Source organism: Choristoneura fumiferana, chromosome 27, assembly GCF_025370935.1.
Source record: "Choristoneura fumiferana chromosome 27, NRCan_CFum_1, whole genome shotgun sequence".
Taxonomy (NCBI): Eukaryota; Metazoa; Arthropoda; class Insecta; order Lepidoptera; family Tortricidae; genus Choristoneura; species Choristoneura fumiferana.
In genome coordinates, this window is record NC_133498.1 from 1,430,032 (window position 1) to 1,441,389 (window position 11,358).

The window sequence follows — 11,358 nt, forward strand, 5'->3', positions numbered from 1 at the left end:
AGCGTGTCGGACACGCCTGAAATAGGGTTCCGTAGCCATTACGAAAAAATTAGGTAATATTTTTTCTAAGGATTTCGTATTTTGTACGGAATATTCCAAGTTTAGGTATATTTTATACCTTAGGCTGCTATTTACTCTTAAACTACTAATACTTCTCAAGAAAACTTAACCATTATACGAGTTTTCCTTGCAAGTTTAATATATTTACTACCATCCTGAATTTTTTCAAAACTTTTCACACCCACCGGTTTAGATTTTAGAGGAGGGGGGGGGATCGATTTTAATGAAAATTTGCGCTTTAAAGTTGAATATTTTGCAAAAAAATCACTGAATCGAAAAATCGTTTTAGCAACCCCCTAATGGTTTTAAAAGACCTATCCAACAAAACCCCACACTACAAGGTTTGATGAGAAAAAAAAACACCCCCACTTTACGTCTATATTTTGTCGGCATAGCTTACATATATCTTCGTGCAAAATTACAGCTTTCTAGCATTGATAGTCCCTGAGAAAAGCCGCGGACGGACAGACAGACAGACAGACTGACATGGCGAAACTATAAGGGTTCCGTTTTTGCCATTTCGGCTACAGAACCCTAAAAAATGACTATTTTGTCTGCCAGTTAAGACACTAAGGAACGCGTGTACGTACCTCCAGGTATTCAGTTGATATATATGCATGCACCTGCAATCGTCATTTAACAGTGCATAAATTAAATTCATACTATTTACAATCCAATCCTACTAATATTATAAATGTGAAAGTTTGTGAGTGAGTAAGTTTTTTTTTTTTTACTTCTTCACGCTGAAACGGCTGGACGGATTTAGATGACATTTGGCGAAAAGTTACTTTATAACCTGGATTGAAACATAAAATCTCAAAATAATAACCGCTGCTGGGCTTAAGAGTCATGAAATTTGGTATGTAGGTAACTGGACGTCGGAAATAACACTTAGGGGCTGTTTCACCATCCATTGATTAGCGTTAACCGACGGTTAAATGTGATGCCGTCTCCGTCTATTCGAACAAAACAAATAGAGACGGCATCACACCTAACCGCCAGTTAACACTAATCAATGGATGGTGAAACAGCCCCTTAGGCTACTTTTTATCCGGATGTTCCTACGGGCTAGAGATAAAATCTTGAACTAATAAGCGCTGGGCTTAGAGTTATGAAATTTGGCAGGTTAGATAGCTGGATATCTGGAATGGGTCAAAATATCTTTATTCAATTTAGGCTTACAACAAGCAATGAATGTCAAAAAAAATCTACCACCGGTTCGGAAAAACCTCTGTTTTTTATTCAGATTTTTTATTAAATGATATCTATACTTGTACATCACAAGTATTCAACACAACTTTATTTTTAACACAGTAGGTTCGCTATTTGAAGGGATCGCTAATGCGGATCGGAATTATTTCCAAATATCCCTGTCCATGATATAATCATTAACTTTATAATACGCCTTTGATATTAATGTCTTCTTGACAATAGGTCTGAATTTTGTATCCGTTTCATTTATAATATTTTTTGGAATTTCCCAGAAATGACTCTTTGGTTTAAGCCTGTAAGATGGAACTTTAAGCTTCCCTGTGTTTCTAGTAGCCTCTGGCTTATCGACGTTAGTGGGAAAATCACATATGTTCTTCCTTACATACATGATTATTTCAAAAACATAAAGCGACGGCAGGGTTAGCATTCCTGTTTCCTTAAAAAAAGATCTTAAAGATTCACGCGTCTTCAAATTATAAATTGCTCTAATTGCGCTCTTTTGTAAGATAAAAAATGACTCAGTGTCTGCAGCAGATCCCCATAAAATAAGGCCGTACGAAATAATGCTATTAAAGTAAGCAAAATACACCAAACGTGCCGTCGCCACATCGGTTAGCTGCCGTATTTTCCAAACTGCAAAAGCAGCAGAGCTTCAACTGCTGTACCTATCTAATGATTTACGCGTGCGAAGCCGCGGGTAAACGCTAGTTATACCACAGACTAAGTAATAGTACAAGTACAGAAGGTTCTCTCTTTTGATGTTGACGAAAGCTGCCATTTTATATGCCTACGTATTTTTTTATTAGCAAAATCACCGCGCACCACCAAGCAACATTGAACTCTAGTGCTGCGCGCGAAGGTCGTTATTATTCAGCACCAACGTTTTGGTTTAGGATAGGGTTGTAAATCAATAAAACAATAATACTCACATAGGTATAACTTACAAGTAAATTCGGACAAATACTTAGTTTTCGCATGTCAATTTGTTTATAAATTTATATTTCGCAAAACGCACGATTACTAATGTCCCGCTTTCGACGAAAGAATCCCGCTTATTGACTCGAGAAGTTTCGAAATCCCGACTTCCCAAAAAATAAATCTGGCAACGCTGATCGAAATACAATAGTCTAGTTCGTATTACAATGATAGATAAGTCATCATCATCATCCCAGCCTATATACGTCCCACTGCTGGACACAGGCCTCCTCTCAGAACAAGAGGGCTTGGGCCATAGTTCCCACGCGGGCCCAGTGCTGATTGGGAACTTCACACGCACCATTGAATTGCTTCTCAGGTTTGTGCAGGTTTCCTCACGATGTTTTCCTTCACCGCATAGCTCGTGGTAAATTTCAAATGTAATTCCGCACATGAATTTCGAAAAACTCAGATTGCGAGCCGGGGTTTGAAACCACGACCCTCTGTTTGAGAGGCGATAGGTCAAACCACTAGGCCACCACGGCGCTCCCGCCTACGGTACGCTCTCCGGCTCTATCACGGGATAGATAAGTACAATGTTTTAAATCCTTGAATGTAAAAAAAATCTGGCAGCTGAAGTTTGTTTATATTTAGTTAAAAATACCTATTCAAATCAAGTATAGAGATAACGTCGGAATCAGTATTTGTAAGGGAACTTTATGAAGGGTCAATTTTGAAAGTATTGATTTGAGAATGCGACTTTTTTCAAAGTAGGACGATGTATCGTCATATCAAATTTCATCCAAACCCGTAAATATTAGGTAGCAAATGTATCCCACTAATAAATAAATACGAAAGTTTGTAAGTCTGTTTGTTTGTTACTTCATCAAGTCTAAACCATTGAGCCGTTTTCGATGAAATTCGGTGTACACAAATAGTTTGAGTCCCGGGGAAGGAAATAGAATAGTTTTTATCCCAGAAAATTGCATAGTTCCCGCGGGATGCGATAAACGACATTTCATTATACGTGGGCGGAGTCGCGGGTAAATTGAATATAGATATTTAGTCTAGATATTTAGGCTTTGATTCCTTGATAGTTAGTTGCAATGAGAAAAAAGCGAATATTTTTTTTACAAAAAATAACTGTCACAATAATCGTTAAGTACATCGTAAAAGTAACTCTCCAAAACTCCGATGCGTAAAACTTGGGAAAAACTTATGATCACTAATGTTTTTTCTTCCTACATCATTATGAAAATCTGCAAACACAAAATCGAACTTTCTTTTTCTCAAAAGGACAGTCAGACAAATAATTCCTATAAGCGTTTTCCCAATTTAGGCACGTAATACTAAAAAGAAAAAGCCATAAGCACCTACGTCGCTTATCAAACCGGTAGGCTTATTCCATTAACTTCCATTGCTCTTCAACTTAGTAAGTTATATTTTAAGTTGTATTCGGCACGCAATGATATTTAAAATGCTAAATACTTGCTGGGTTCTTTAACGGGGAAGAAAGTAGGTTTCTATAAAGTCGCCAACGGTTCACTAAAGCGCTTAGTTTAACCTTGAGCGTTCTCGAGAAAGCACCTTTCGCGCGCTTTGTTGACAGTTCCGCCAAGATGGCGTCGAAAACGTTAATTTTAATTTTATTCATAGTTTATTGTAGCAGAGTTGAGAGTTCTAGTTTGTTAGAACGGTCGTATGAATATGTTATGAGTATTAGTAAAAGTTTAGGGCCCGGATTGATGTCTTTTTTGGACTGTTTGGGTGAAGATGATCCTTGGGCTTGTGCGAAACTTAAAGCGGGAAAGGTGCTTGATTCGTGGGATGAAGACGTTGAAAAGCAGAGGAGGAGCTGGCAAGGTAATAATTAATGTTTTATATTGATTTTCCTGACATGAAACTACGATAGCCTGGTCATTCCACAGTCTTTATGGAAATAATTCGACATAAGGCTAAGTTTTTGCATACGGCTTTTACGTGTAATTTTAAGAACCTATATTTTCGAATCCACCAAAATTCGGTTCCGGAAAATGGTAAAAAAAATTGTACCTTAAAATAGGTGATTTTTTGAGCAAAAATGTTCTATTTAATTTACTGTCAAAATATGTTTTAATTATTCAGTTTTTAGACCCGCAAGCCGAATCCACCAATATATCTAACAGGGAATTAAAAAAAACACTCAAGTGGTTATTTCGTAATACGTCTAAGTCACATATTATCAAGAAATTGAATTTTAAATAATTGTCATTCAAAATCCAACAATAGATATGACTGGAAAATACGTATTTTGTTAAGCCGATATAAAATAAGTACAAAAAGTCTCGACGCACGTTAAAAAGACCTACTTAAACTATACTTACCTTTTATGCCACTATCGCAACTAATTTTTATTTTTACTTTTCAAAATACGAAGCCTTTTTGAAGTTCCTTTAAAAAAATAAGTGGATTTACATGTGTTACAAAGAACATGAATTAAAGATTATTTTTATAAAACTTTATTGTCGCGGTGGTAAATTTTGGTGGATTATTGAAGAATATATTCGCAAATTGCCTGACCTAATATTTAATGCATAAAAATGCTTATTTTAATTAATGTAGATTTTATTTAGAGCGAAGATTAGGTGACTGGAGTACGATGTGTGAACCTACTCATAGTGTAACCGGATAACCACGTCTTTATTCGAGTAAACCTACATATTTCGGACCAATTCGTAGACAATTTGTATTTCTTATATTAATTAATAAATAATAATAAAACATCTCGAGCTAAAATCGACTAAAGACGTGACTACGCTTAATTACACTATGATTTTTAGTTAACAAGCTAACTTGAACAGCTCTAATGTGACTTCACTTCGTTTATTTGTTTGTTAGAAATCTTGCAAGGGATTTAGAATTTTTTGAATTGTTGGAAATTGTAAATCGGAGTGATTTGGGTGGGAACATAAATAGATGGTCGATGATGTTAGATAAATCAGTAGTTAATATTAGGAAAAGTAGTATCTACTTAATTATTAAAAAATCTGTGTTAACGGAAACTGTCAAACAGGTTGTTACCTACCTAGCTTCCTTTTTTAGTTTTAATATTGATGTCTTACGATTTAAACATAAGAAAAATAAAAAATAACTATTTTTTTCTATAAAAATAAATGACAGAAAATCCTTAAGAATATACATAATGACCCGTAGCCATTTTTCTGCCAAAAAGATGTTCTTCAAATCTAAAAAAAATAGCAATTTCAATAAAAAAATATATTTAACCGATCTCAAGTTTATTGGGTACAGGCACATGCAATTGCAACCTTTCTAGCCGCAACCGAGATGCACGATAATGCACCCAGACCGCAGCGTGCAGTTATTTAGCTGTCCTGTGCGACGCACGCGCATCTCACAGTGCGTAGAACACGAAACAGTACCTACCAAAGAAACTGATTAAAGCGATTTACCGTCATTCGGTACAAAAGACGTGTGAGAACGTGGTATTTCACTATAGGCCTTATAAATAGACTCCGAGTTGCTCAGCAAGCTATGTAGAGAACTATACGCTTCTTTGCGACAAAACTGTGCTATCTTCAAAGTTGCAATATTACCAGTACCCTTAGTGTAAGTTTTCGGTTACAAAATACGTCTCGATCGCGTTCACGTTAAAATCTCAATATGTATGCAAACACGAACAGCGCCTCTAGCGGAACGTTTCCGATGTTCGTGTTTCCATACAAATTGAGATTTTAACGCGAACGCGATCGAGACGTATTTTGTAACCGAAAACTTACACTAAGGGTACAGATGTCACAGTTTTGTCGCAAAGGTGTGAATATGCTCGGGGTTTCTCTAAGGGATCGAATTAGAAATGAAGAACGAGGACGAGAAGTAGAAGAACGAGGATCACCATCATAGCCAAGCGGATTAGCTCGTTGAAGTGGCAATGAGCAGGCCATATAGTACGGAGAACAGATGGCTGTTAGAGCTGAAAGTTCTCAAATAGAGACCGCTTCTCGGCACGCACAAATCGTCTGCCAACAAGATTAACGGATCTGGCCCGACCATTTTACCATGGGACAAGGTATTCAGGATGGATAGTTTTCCTTGTTGATTGTATTTTACATTGGCTTTTTTTGTTTGGACGTATAATTTTGAGTTATCAAATTTCCATGAAATTTTGTTAAGTAACAACTAGATGTTAATTATAATAATATGCAGCTCAGGACTCATCGGTTTTGTTTTCTGAAGATTCGAATGAGAGAGAAAAACGCTCTGTTGTTTCAAATTACGAAGGTTGTGTAAGATGATTATGTACGGAGAACAAGGTCATGGTGCAGTTTTATGTAAAAAAAAGTCTCGGTTGTGATTTTAAGTATGGCGCAAAAAACTTTTTTTTTTTCAAAATTAGGTAATTCTGGATGCTCCTTAATCAGAATTATTAGTAGGTACTATTCAGTCAGTTTTGTGACTTTTTTTCATATGGGTCGTTACGAAATGGACACACAATTTTTTTGGGGATTTTTTTTTCTTTGTCAAAATATAGTGCCCGTGATTCTCAAACTCAAATGATTTATTGCTCACATTTTCTAAAATTACATGGTGTTATACCTACATTAATAGTGTGAATAAGGAGAACATGTTGCAGGTGGTAGGACCTTGTGCAAGGTCCGCCCGGATTGCTACCACCATCTTGCTAATCCTGCCGTGAAGCAGCAGTGCTTGCACTGTTGTGTTTCGGCGTGGAGAGTAAGACAGCCGGTGAAATTACTGGCACTCGAGGTATCCCATCTTAGGCCTCTAGGTTGGCAACGCATCTGCAACACCCCTGGTGTTGCAGATGCTCTTACCATCAGGAGACCCACATGCTCGTTTGTCATCCAGTCGAATAAAAAAAATGGTTGAAAGAAAGAAAGAAAAATCATGTTGCGTAATTTAAAGTGTCTACTTCTCTCCTATTTCCAAAATCAGACACAAACCGCGTGTCAGTGACAATCAAAGCTCAAGAAATTGAAGTATCATCTAACATGCATGTCAGTGACACTAACACTAGCACTAGATGACACGGAATGCTATTCCGGTCAATACGGCAGTAGTGCGTGGATAAGACGAGATGCACTCACCCATACAACCCATTAACGCTCCGAGAAACAACTAAGTACATACTCGTACAGTCAGCAGCAGATATATAATATCTACACGGGCCGAGTGTTCATAAAGACATACACATATCTATATAAGTATTTGTATCCGTTGCCTAGTATCCATAGTACAAGCTTTGCTCAGTTTGGGACTAGGTCGATTAATGTCAAGTGTGTCCCATGATATTTATTTACTTAAATTAATACCTTAAATATTAATAGTTATTATAGGTATCAGAAAACATTAACGGAAATAAAGTTACATGTACCACAATAGTACCTAAGCGATACAGAAAACAGGTACACACAGAGAAAATTACAAAACAGATTACATTATTATACTTACTTATTTAATAATTCGAAAAGCCTGTAGAAAATTATGGTCTAAGAAATTATAGCGCCTTTCATTTTCACAAACATAAAAATGTGCATAGAGTCATAATTATCTTCCAATACAATAGCTATGTTTTTTATCATCACATCAAGCTATTCAAGTGTCCTAAGTGATCAAATTACGACAGTAAAAAATGATACCGAAGCAACATTGTAGTTTTCTGCATTACTGCTAATTATATTCATCCCGTGTGGTGTTGGGCTAGAATAACACCTCTCCATATCTTCCGTGGATGTCGTAAGAGGCGACTGAGGATATAGGTTAAGGTGTACCGTAGGCGACAGGCTAGCGACCTGTCACTATTGTACCGTTTTTGTCAAACTTAAAACCTAAAACTCCTAAAAGTGGCTCCGAAGCGGTAACGTTTCGTGTGCTCTGCCTACCCCATTTGGGAATACAAGCGTGATGAATGGGAGTACAAATAGGGTAAAGGCTCCAGTGACCAGCCAGGATCCTCTAGTCAGCCTTTTGCGTCTTTAATTACTCATAAATAGCAGTATTTTTCGAATTAACCAATCACGAGTGGTTGAAAAGATGCTTTGATTCCTCATTCGTCAGTGCATATCGTGATTGGTGCAGTAAGAGGGCAACGGTTAGAATTAAACTCGTTTAAACAAGTGCTATCAGTCGACGTGAGTTTTGGTGCCATGTCCGCCATTTTTTCAACAGCAAATAGTGTTTACGAAAAAGGTAAGAAAAGTTATGTTATTACGTTAAAAGTGACTATTTTTCTGCTTGTGGGTGTTAATTACTAGTTTATCTATTAAATTTCATCAATATTTAGCTAAATTATCTCTGATTTACGTAAAAATTTAGGGGGCTGGGTACTGGATACTATTTTTTTATATGACATCCAATTCTCAGCCTGCTGGGGCTGACTTCTGGGTAAAACACATATTTCGCATATCTGAACAAGAGCAGCCCATTAAAACCGTTAAATTTAAACATTCAAATGGAATTTAACGTTCCCTACATAATTTTGAGAAAAACCCAGTAGTCGGCCGTATTTCGAAATATGTTTTTAGAAGGCTGACTACTAGGTTTTTGCGGCGCCAGTGTTCAGCCGTTCCTTGTTAGGTACATATATTATATTCCGTTTATTTGAAGAAGTACCAAATTAGGTAAATAGGTTACTTTGTTGATTATCATATGATTATTGTTGATTTTGATCTCTTTTTAATTAATAAGTGGCTAGGCTGATTACTGGGTACACAGAGGCCGATTATTAGATTTTAGTGGCTGATTACTGGGAATAAGTGCTATTTTGTGTTTAAAATTAAATATAAAATTATCAAAGAAGTTTTTTTGTTATTTATTTGTTTGTATTAAAACAAGAGTAAATAATGAACCAAACTGAGTAGTACATTTTATTATCTGCCCTACCCTGTAGAAATAACAAAGGTTCAAACTTGAAATTTCCGTTAAAAGGCTGACTTCTGGTGCCTTTACCCTATAGAAACACCGAATGTTTAAAATGCCGAAAATGCGTTTGACCGAAAGTGTACAAAACCGAAGACTGTAATCATAAGGACTATTATACCTACATTTGATCTAATTAAAGCGTTGATTAACTTAATTTGGACCTAATGTTTTTATTCCAATGTATTTAGTTAGACCTTGGCAACATCATCACTGTCTATTTATCTGACACAATATCTTATCTGCATAAATATCTGATACAACTCTATTTCTAAGGCCGTGTCAGATATTTTTTCACGCTCCGCTCATGCGCGTGACTGTACCTAATATCTGGCACATATATGTAGTGACATTTGATTGTCATTAATTTCTATTCGTTAGCAAGAGGTACCTAAATTGCTTTATTTTATACTGAAAGCGCAGTTTCCAATTATAACAAAAACAGAAGAGTCAGATTAGAGCATCAGCTAATTACGATTATCGATCAATCAACGCCTTTGTATTTCAACCAATCGGAAGCTCTGAATTCAGCCAATCAGGGCCAGTGGCGCGTGAGAAGTGAATATAGGAAAATCATTAGTTATATTCTCAGGTTAGGAGTACAAAGTTGAAACAATGGGTGTCTTATTTTTGAGATAAAAGTGACGTTGGAGTTGGAACGACCTTGCGGGTCAATGAACTCTCATTATAAACAAGTTGACTTAATATTTTAAACTCAAACTCACAACATTTTTTGACAACAAAAACACACTACATCACAACAAAAACAGTAATATATAAATAGTAGAAGATGACAAACTAAACTTGGCCCCTGACCGATACTTTTACCATTAAACATCATCGAATTTCAAAAAACCTGTCCGACCAAATTTTTAGAATCGCACGTATCCGGTCCCCAAATTTGTCAAAAATCGACGTGAGTTACTTTCTCCGTACGCCTTATGGTGAAACTGGTTTGTTTTTGCCCAAAACTTACTTATAGTCCACACCTTCTGACCGACATGTTTAAAAATTCGTAAAAATTTTCACTTTCCTCCTAATAGGTCGTGTTCTATCGAAAATTCCACTTTTTAGTTTGTGTTGACATTAATTTCTTCTTCTTCTTCTTCTCTTTTAAAATATGGCTTTTCTGTCCTAATTAATAGGACAATTTCGCCAGTGTCAAGGTAAACTCTTTTTGAGAGGGACGTTGTACGGTGATTATAGTTTTTGCAACTTGATAGTAAAATTCCAGAAACCACGTGGAGACAACTTGCGCATTAAAAAATGTCAGACACGAGAGCAATATAGAATTTTGTGATCACTGTTCACTGTTAAGGTTAATCGCCGCATAAAACACTATCAAAATTATACTTCAACTAGCCAAAGAAACAGAAATAGCAAAATTAGATATATTGTCTACATCCGCCATGTTCAAATGCTACAAATCGAATCGACATTAATTTCATAAACAGTTTGAATTATAACACAACCTATTTGATTCCCTAGCCACCATGGAACGGCTGGAACCTTGTCTAAGTAGAATCACCATGAGCTTTTCAATAACGGACAACTCTATGAGGAACATTGCAACATCTGCAAAGTAGGTCAGTGGTGTCGTGTGGCGTTCCTTATCTGCAGTGGGCTAGCGTGGGAACTACAAACCCAAGCCTTCTCATGTTAAGACGAGGCCTGGCCCAGCCTAAGGCTGCATTTCACCCAGAGTTGTGTGAGAAAGTGTTACGAGGAATGCTTTTCTCACGAACCAATAGGAACGCTTCATTTACCTCGCCTCGCTCCGCTCAGCTGTTTCCACCAGAGATGTGCTGTGCGAGGATGCGTAAATGAAGCGTTGGCGTATTGGTTTATGAAAAACATATTCCTCGCAACACACCCTTACTTATTTCTTTTTGTTACTCTTTATTCATCAGTTCTTTTACCAGCTGTTACAAGTCCACGCCAAGTTGTTACGACACAGTATACGGACGAACTCTAGCTAAGGCACAGGTTCACACCTAGTTTTGGGGTCGATAGCTTCGACCATTTTATACAAACCTGTTTGCACTAATTGAATGATGTACTTCTCCATGTAACGCACTGATGTACAGTAATAATAGTAGATTGTACCATCAGCCAAATAAGTGGTCTATAAATTTTTAAACAAGTTCCTATCAATGAATATGTCGCTAAAGTCGAACTTTCAAGTTGACAGGAACGTCTATTGGCATTATTGTTTTATAACATGCAAACGATTAT